Consider the following 10,285-nt stretch of genomic DNA (forward strand, 5'->3'; position numbering starts at 1 on the left):
CTCCAGATGCTCGAGAAAAGGCGCCTAACAATCCAATCCAGGACACTAAACCACTGCTACTCAAAAACGTGCTCTCCTAACAGCACTGTCTCTTCCACATAGACATGGAAAAATCCCACCAACATCATTTATTCATGGCCTCAGTTTGACCTCAGCAAAGAGCTCAAGTAAGAACTGAGGAATCTGAGTCTTTATTTTCAAGTGTTAGAAAGCAATCCAAATATTGCATGGGGGTTTTTGCACATCTCAGGTTAAGTAGTCTCTTGGGTACAGCTTCACCCCTCTCACACAGCAAATTCAGCTGAAAATTAAACCAGTAAAGACCTATTTGAATCTAATTCCAAAAGCAGCCTCCATAAAGAGATGCTACAGGTAAGGGGAAGGAAACAGTTCACTCCTCCCTGTTTCTGTATCAGAGTTCAAGGTGAACTTTCAAATGGGAAGAGACATCTGCAATTTCTTTACCCATAAAGTGAAGCATTATTTGTAGCGACTTCAGATTTTGTTTGGTATGCCAAAGTTATCAAGCATCACCATGCAAAGTGCCACAGGGCTGCACGTTCTTCAGCTTTGCTCCTTGTCACCTCATTCCCTATGCCGACACTCAGCAACTGCAAAACATCCTTGAGGTAAGAAGCAATGACTGATTTAAAAGCTTCCACCATCAAACAAAGGATCTGCAATGAATACAGAAGCGAGGAAGCGATTAGTATTGCTGAAGAGGTGTTGCCATTTCACACCTGAAACCTCCAGCTTTTTATTTGATTGTCAAATTGGGTCTAGGCAGCTTCAGTCAAAACATCTTTGTGCTTGTACTCTAAATATCAAGCACACATAACTAAATCTAACACTTAACAAAGCCCTCCCTACACTTTAAGCTAAAAGTATAATCACAGTGCATCTGGCATTTAAATAAAATAACCATTAGCACAGGAAACACCCAGCATAAAAGTACCAGGTCAAGGAAAAAAGAGATGAACACAGAGAAGCAGCATGGGATTGGATTTAATGCCATGTTTACTAGGGAACTGCTGTGTTGAGAAATACAGAGAACTTCTTCTGGCAGGCCAAGCTCAGTTACAGGATTAAAAACTTAGGCTGTGACTAAAAAGGGAGATTTAATTATCTGTCTTAATTGGACAAGGAGGAAAACCAACTTCAGCTTCAAGAAGGCAGCAGACTACTTTAGCAACAGCTAGGACACCTACAGATTCATTAAGGGTTGAAGGGTTTCTCGTATTTCGCATTAAATCATGCAGGTATCTATTCATTAAATACAGCAGTGGGCACTGGAATTTAAAAGGAGAAACATGTTGCTTGAGATGAATTGGATTAAATTATACAAGGTCTACAGATTAGCATGAATTAGCCTCTACTGTCAGCAAGTCCTGGCAACACTCCGACCCACCATCAGTGAACAGCTCCATAAAACTTCAAGTCACGTTCACAATTATTAACCAAATCACATATAGAACTGGCACCAGCAAATCAACTAATCATATAGAACCTACCCTCCTTAAAGCCAGAATTATGCCCAACCCTACCACTGACTCACAAAACGCCCTGCAGCAGGTCATTTGATGTTTTTGTGCCTCAATAAAATAAGAATAATACCTTCTTGCCTTTATACTAATTGCCACTTGAGATCTATAGATGAGAAACACTATGGAAGCGATTAGTAATAAATCACATCCTGATATTCACAGGCTGAAATTCCCTTTGCTCATCACTCAGCAGTGAATAAGAGTACTTTCCTCTTAAGTTTAATTCAGTTTCTTGTGGCTATTTTCACAACAGCCACACTTACTTTCACAGTCATTAGGGTTTCCATGATGTCATTCTCACCGGTGCACACACCTCAGGGAAGTGATGGGAAGTGCATGCCCCACACAGAAGTGGGCACCCCAGTGGCCCCGGAGCTATGAGTTGATGAGAAGCAAACAAGTAATTTGCCAACAAACTGGGCTTGGCTTTCATCCCTTCTTAATCCATATATTAAACTGGATTACCTAAAACTTGATGCGTCCCTGTGCTTCATACAGTTCACCAGCATTACCCCTGTTGTGCCATGGAGAAACCCAAGGTGGGATTACAGTGACTACCAAAGCCCATGCAGCAAAACCATGGCAGAGCTGAGAGCAGAAGAAGGATTAGGACAGCCTCAGTCAATGCCACCATGGTGCTGTGCCTATATGCTTTTACATTTCCAACCATGTTCCAGGATAAGAGTGCATGCAGCCTCTTCATCAGCAAACCAGGGAAGTCATGCAATTAAAAATTACAGCCTCCCCAGGGATGTTGGAGAGACCCCATCCCTGGAGGTTCTCAAAACATGGTTGGGCAGGGTGCTTAAATAATCTCATTTCGGCTCCCCTCCCTATGAAATGCTGGACCAGGGGATCTTTCAAGGTCTCTTCCAGGCTGAGCTATTCCATAAAAAAAAAACACAAGCTGGGGATGCAGCACAGAGGATGTTTTCAGCAGTGTGCTATCCTTGACCTGTTTGACCATGTTCCCACACAAGCAGTGTCAGCAGCACAAGGGCAGCATGAGAAAGCATGGCCACAACCATGGGAAAGGGAGGAGGAACAAGACATTCCTGTTTCCCTCTGAAAGGCTTCAACAGAAACACTGTGTGCTAATCCATTCCTGAGTTTCTACAGGAAAATAGTTAAGTGTGCACACAGGCCCCAGTACTGCTTTCGCCAAGTGAGTGTTCTTCCACTTGTGCTTGCAAAGATGAATCACTGTCTCCTACAAGCTGTAATTTACTGGGAGGACATCACCTGCCTCTTCACGGTACACAGATGAAACCAATGCCTCCCCACTTAATAGCCTGTTTTTCTTCAAACTCAAACCTGGTTGACTAGTAGGATCTCACGAGGATTACCAAACCCGAAAGACAGATTTAGTAACACTTGTTACCTAGCTGAAACATTACCCATTGAAAAACAAGACAACTCTGGAGAAGTTCCTTATATTCAAAAGCATTAGTCTGCTCGTGTTCCTAACTAACTGAAATGACCCCATTCACAAGAAGTAACATCTTTGACAAGGAAACCTTTATTGCCAGAGGTCTCAATGTGGGCTGAAGAGGCATGAGTCAGATTAGATGCAACAAAGGAACATCAGCTAATTAATAGGATGCACCTAGCTTTCCTCTCATAAAAAAAAAAGCCAAGTTTATATTACAAAAAAGAAAACATTTAGATTCAGGCTTTAATAATGCAGTTGTCCATGAGCAAGTGCCCCAGCCACAGAAAGCCAGGTGTGACCTCTTCTAACCATCTTTTTCCCCTTTTATTTTTAATTAAAGACTGGCCACAAGAGCTCACCTGCACACAGTCCCTCTTGTGCATACGTGCATGACTGATGGCACACCCAGCTATCACCTCACTGATCAGACCTGCAGGGAATTAGGTCTAAGAACATGCAGTTCATGACTTACAACAGCAGGTCCAGGCACGAGATCAGCACTGAGCTTCCCGACCCAACCACAGGCACACTGGCATTGAGCACGTGCTGCAAAGCTGCTGAGATGTCCTAGAAAACACAGACCAAATCCAGGCTACATGGGTGACTTACACTGAAGGCATTCCTGGTGCTAGGACACGTAAGAGCTCTGTGCTGGCAGAGCACATGAACAGTTTTTGGCGCTTACACATGCTTTAATGTGACTCTTGCTCAAACTAAACAGTTTCCATGGGTAGAAGAGCACGGGACACTGTGCTTTATTTCCTAGATTGCAAAGAAAATCAAAAGCACTTCCCAAGTTTAATTTCTACACCTCATTAATCCAATGTGAACAATCAGGTACTGTGATGCTGAGAACCACACAGATGTGTATCTGAGCTCCCTATGGCGTTTGAACGGAGGGAGAACAAGATCTCACCTAAAAGCTTGGGCTAAGTGATTACATGTTTCAAATGTTATTCAAGAAGGTCTACAGTGCCTTTTTATACGCAAGGTCAGAGTAAATAGAAACAACTGCCCTTCAAGACCTGATAATCTCTCTTTCTGCCTACCCTATAATTTCTATCCCTTTCTCTTTACAATTTTCCTCTGTTTCTGCTGCCGGTTCAGAGACCAGAAATAACCAGGATATTTCGGACAGTTCAGCTTAGATCAGCTAATTCATTGTAGCTTCTGGGCTAGAGGATTCACTAAGGACTAGAGAATTCAGAGATGTCATTTGTGAAAGGCACTTTGTATTTATTGTATTCATACAATAAGCTTATTGGGTGTTTCTCCAATGGAGAGGCTATCAATGGAGATCAATTTTCCCATTACAATACAATGTCATTTGTACAATGTTAGTATAGATAGTTTGTGTAACATCATCACATATTTACCGAAGGAAATTAAGGGCATAGAGGAGAGAGTAGGCATGAATTCTCCAAACACAGTGCTGTCCAGACAGTAGGAAACACTGAAAATACTGTCTCGTGTATTTGGAGCTGAGCCTTTCTGAATAAATTAGCATTCCGGCAGTGAGGACACATGGAAGGAAACTTTGCAAAGTGCCAAAAACGACTTGTCTGAAAAGAATTCAGTAAATAGATTCCAGTGTCTGACAAGTGTAAGCTGCACTGAATATTGTCAGAGAGAGCAGTATCTCCTAACCATGTGGACTGCTGTGTTAAATGGTAGCTTCAACCAGCTGAAGTCCACATCAGGCAATCTGATGGGTCCCAACAAGGCGACACAGGAATGGCCATGGTAACAGATGCTGCTGAACTAGATTACTCAGAAGCTGTTGCATGAACCTCATGAATGTGTTATTTATTTTCACAGACTCCTTCCAGACTATATTTCTGGCACAAGGGGTAAGATCAAGAGCATTTCTTTCAAGAAACGAAGCTAATGAGGATAATTAAAGCAACTCCTAAATATACAAACCATGCAGATAACGAGTCTCATTTGAATTTTGCCTTTCTAGCAAAAAGCAGATGGATGGATCTGACCAGTTTCATGGTACTTTTGCCTTGTGAAAAACAAACGCTCTCCCTTTAGTTAGAACCATCACCATGATGATGGCCTTCCCTGGTACCTTGAAGACAATTTAGGTCCTGCTTTAGGTAACTTCTTGACTTCTGCTTCTTCTGCCAAGCAGTTGGCAGCCAAATAATCCCCGTTGTTCCTGCTGTCAGTGATATCCATGCCATCTATTCAGACCAGGCCCCACATAAACACAGCTTCCTCCTGTGCATAAGGAAGCAACACAATGGGACATTGATCTAAGATTCTAGATTAAGACCAAGCTAGCACTTCAGTGGTGAGGTCTTCCAGAGTGCAGGACTTTTAGAAGATCAGCAGATACTAGGTAACCATATCGTCCATTGCAGTCAGAGGAAAAAAAAAACCGACATGAATAGTAAGAGTATTTAATTTCTTTGAATGGGTGAAAAAAAAAAAAAAAAAGGTATCAGAAAATAATTTAGTACTTATGGCCAATAAAGGCTGGAATTTAATCCAATTTGGTACAGGACAACCACCATGTGGATAGGGTCTCTCTCATGGTGCCACTCAGAAACATAGAACTGTGTAAGTTAAGAAAGACCTTTAAGATCAGAGTCCAACAATTAACCCGCCACTAAACCTTGTCTCTAAATGCATAAGATGTGTTCACCTACATATCTTTTAAATACCTCTAGCAACGGTGACTTCTCTGTGCCCTGGGCAGCCTGTTCAATGCTTGACAGATCTTTCCATTAAGAAATTGTCCTAATATCCAGTCTAAATCTCCCCTGGTGCAGCTTGAGGCTGTTCCCTCTTGTCCTATCACTTGTTACTCAGGAAAAGAGACTGATCCCCCCCTTACTGCAACTTCATTCCAGGTAGTTGTAGAAAGCAATAAGGTCACTCCTGAGCCTCCTTTTCACCAGGCTAAACACCCCCAGTTTCCTCAGCTGCTTCTCCTAAGATTTGTTCTCCAGACCCTTCACCACTTCTGTTGCTCTTCTTTGGACAAGACGCAGCAAAAGAGGACAGTGAAAAAAATCACAGCACAGATTTTTGATCCCAGTGATTCAAACTGTTACTGGAGACGCAAGGCAGACCTCATAGACCACCCTTAGTAGGCATTTACCATTTACCTAAGCCTCCTCTTCCTGCATACACACATGTACGTTTTTTGTGTGGTTTCTCACAAGTGGCTGAACATCCTCACTATTATGGTGTCTGAAAATTATCTTCTGGCCATCAGCCTCCCATCACAATCATGCCTACCCACTCCTGGACATCCACCCCTGCACTTTCTTCCATTGTTGTAAGTCACTGACAGCATGCAGGTCTTCAATGCTCTGAGAAGAAATGGGGGGGGGGGGGGGGGAAGCAGGACCGGGAGAAGAGAGGGAGGGGGAAGGCATGCCTGTGTTACCATTCATCTCTTCCAGTTAAAGAAATCCATCCCTCTGCAAATATAAAAGATTTACAGCACCCAAAGGAATCTCACATCCTGCGTCGTAAGGCAGAAACAGCTCTGAACTCCCTGACCACTGAGAAGATATCCAAATGCCTCATCTGCTAACAAATTTTGGCACTTGATGGGAGGCAGCAAATGGCATGCTCCCAAAGTCTCCTTTCTCTGCTCTCAGTACATTTTTTAAATGCATCCATACAGTTAAATTAATATGGATGTTATTTTAAACAGGTTTTAAAATGCTTTCAATGCACATGGAAAAAATAATCTATCATGTGGAATCTGTGCCATTTAAAAGATATTTTAAACAGAACAATATAGACTGTAATGGTCTTTATTATTCAGACAGTAATTCTGTCCAGAATTCCCAGTGAGGGAAGTGATCCCTGTCAAGCTCACAACTGGTCATGCATATGGATCTGGTCTTTGCACACAAACCCATGCCTACATCTACAAAGCAGGTATCTACTCACACATACCTGCAACAGCACTTGATGGCCAGAGACAAAAAGCATGCCAGCATTAAATGCAATGCTCACACCTAGCAGCTTTCGTAATAGATAATTACTTAGATGAGGCCATGTATTTTCCCCCTTACCTTACATCCTTAACATAAAATGGACTGAGACATAGCTGTTTTGAATGAGGATTCCCAGAATTGGTTGCCACAGCTAAGGCTTGGGGCCACAGATGCTCAGGCTCACAACAACTAAAAACCCAGTCCTTAACTCACTTCCATTCTCAGGGCACATTGTTACCCCTTCCATCTTTTCTCCTTGCTAACAGGAGACCCTGAAGGGTCTGAACCTGACTGCAGGAGATGGGTTGAATGAAGAACCCAGGCTGGGTACCAGACACCATGGGAACATAGACACCTTCAGGTGCAAATAACTCACTCAACAGCCTTGCCTTGAAAGCCCACATCAAGGCAGCCCTATTTAAGGACCAAGCAGCCTTTGTTCATTTTTGTCCCCTTCACTAGTGAGGACACTGACTGGCCCATCCTTCTGGTCTTTTTCCATTCCTGTCATCTCCCAGTGTATAAAATGCCCTTCATAATTTTTACTTCTATGCATTAGTCCACTCATTTAAAGTCCTTCTCTCTGCTCATTTCTTACACAATGACCAGAGGTTATAAATCTACAGTCTCTCAAAGACTACATTTTCACAAACAACCACATCCCAGTCATTTCCTCTCTGGAGTTCTCCAACGCATCCTGTTTATTCTGTATCTATCTTGTTTGGATTGCAAACTCTTCAGAGTAAGGACTTTCCACATTTCATGTCCTATACTGCTGGAAACATGTCTGATGCTACCCAATTCATAGTTTTTAAGGCCAGAAGAGACCACTGCAATTATATAGTCTGACCTTTTGCCTACCACAAGACAAACTTCATCAACTGACTTCTGCATTGAGCCCTTGACAATCTTCATGGAGTATTGTTGCAAACAGATTAAGATAAACACACCTTCTTCTATTTTGCATTTTCTCCAATTTAGCTGCATATTTAGTATTTCTCTCCTTCATATTCAAATTGTGCCAAATATTTTCATCAATTAACCCATGTTCAAATTACAGATGTTCTAAAATACATACCTTATTTCTATGATGCCTGCACTCAACCAGTTGTTAATTACTTCTTACACTTTACACTTGCCCAGTTTATATTTAATGTGCTTGTGCTGAGATAAGATTTGTTCAAGAAATAGAACTATAATACAAAACACAGACTTACAATCCCACTTTTAAGGAAGTACATCTGCAAAAGATTAAAGAACTGAAACGATCTGAGAACAAAGTAAAGGGAGAGAATGATCCATTGGCATTGTTGGCATGCAAGGTATTTTTGTCTTAAAAACATATATTCAAATAAATCTTTCATACATTTTGAATACCTGTGTTAGCTTTAATGTACAACATGCTCTAAGATGATCATCATCTGAAAAACAAAAAAAAAGGTTGGATTCCTTTGAGCCAAGTATTAAAAACATTCTTAAAGCAAACAGACACAAGAATTCTCACAAAAAAATCTGTTCTTCATCTGTCCAAAAAAAAAATTGTACTGGCTTCAGCTAAAAGTCAATCAATCAATACCCAAAGAATAATAATGCAAAAAAAAAAAAAAAAGAATGCGTTATAAATATATTTCTAACTAAAATCATCTGCCAATGGAGCACCAATGACCTAACTTCACAAGCATCTGTCAGCTGGTGACAGCCATGGTGCTGTCAGGAGAAGAAAACAAGTGACTGCTCATTTACTGAGAGGCAATCAGAAGGATTAGAAGCAACCCACCACAGATCACACATCGAGTGACAATCTGAATGAAAGGGAAAAACAAACAAATGTACAAGGAAACCTCAGAGCCTCCTTGCCTTACACGGTGCAGCCAGAGCTCTTGGTTGCTGCAAGGTACCAAAAGGCTTCAAGTATGAGGTGCACAGATTCTACCCCATCACCACTGGGCGGTTATCAACCAAATTCGTATTTCATTATTCCTTCTAAAAAAAAAATAAAATCATATTATCCCACCCATAATTGAAGTTTCTATGAACATGGCATTGCACAAGGCATTATACAAGAACTACAAAAGCACTTCCCCAATTTTCTTTTAATTGCCATGACAACTCTGTTTATTTGGATTTAAACATCATCCTAGGATGTTTGTAACGCAAACAGTGAAGCACAATGAGGCAGAATGGGAAAAGAGAGAGCCAGTGAGACACTTGTTTTCCTAACTCTTGTTGGGCAAAAACCCACAATCACCAGCTGTAATGAAAAATATAGGGAATTAAGAATCAAACCAAAACAAACATTTATTTTCATTTGGATTTTTTAACAGGGGTGGCAATCCTCTGGCAGCTCCAGTGGCTCAGAAACCAGGCAGAGCTCTACCTAACCACCCAGCTGCACCTTTGTATCCCCACCTGCCTTTGGAAGCGGGATTTTAATTCCCACCATCACTCGCTCCACATGTGGGCTTCCAGGGCTTGCCAAAGGCACACTGATTAACTGAAGATCAACTGCACTTACCGTCACAATTGTGCTCATAAATATCAATTATTAAACAGCTTCACGGGACACTGGTGGTACTTGCAGCATATTTAAAACCCCCATTTCCCTGCAAATTTAGGCTGAAACAATAGAAGAAATGCTTAGACCTCCACGAAAGAAACTCTGCAGCAGCATAGAACTGCTACTACCCGAACTGACTGAGCTCAGGATGCTGTATTTGTGTGTTGTATCCCACAGCAGCATCACCCTCCAATTTCAAAAGCTATCTACAAGTACGTGCAAACTCCAGCAAGCACAAGTTAAGGTGCACAAAGGCTCGGTGTCATCCCCTGCCAGTAGAGTTTGCTGGATCTTGAGTGAGTGGGCAAGCATGCTCATTGCATCCCATTGCACCTTCACTGCCTCATCACCCAACCTCCCAGACGGATCGATGGTAACCCATGCCACTACTTTTCCCAAACCCAATTGCATCTGCAAGTGCAGGATCACAACACCAGAAGGGGAGGCAGGACTACCAACTTCCACCAAATTTAAGACTCAACAATGCAGAAAAACAAACCCAAACCAAAAAAATACACACAAGGAAGAAAAGAAGTAGTGTAATTTGCCATGGATAAGATGAAGAACAGAGCAATTGTTTTCAGACACAATAGGCAATTGTTAAAATAAATCATGAGACAAAGATTCTGCAGCCCATTTCAAGACTATCCAGCAGCTCAGAAAATGGTCTGTCACTTTATCCATCAGGAATTTCTACCACCCAACTGGCAATAACATGACCCAGCTGGCAGGGAGCAGGACTGACGCCTCTGGGAACCGCATAGTTTCACCCCCTAAACAGGGACCA

The sequence above is a fragment of the Neopsephotus bourkii genome, unplaced genomic scaffold (assembly GCF_033783945.1).
Source record: "Neopsephotus bourkii isolate Nb327-2 ecotype Australia unplaced genomic scaffold, CSIRO-AGI_Nbou_v1 NB_1148, whole genome shotgun sequence".
NCBI classification, from domain to species: Eukaryota; Metazoa; Chordata; class Aves; order Psittaciformes; family Psittacidae; genus Neopsephotus; species Neopsephotus bourkii.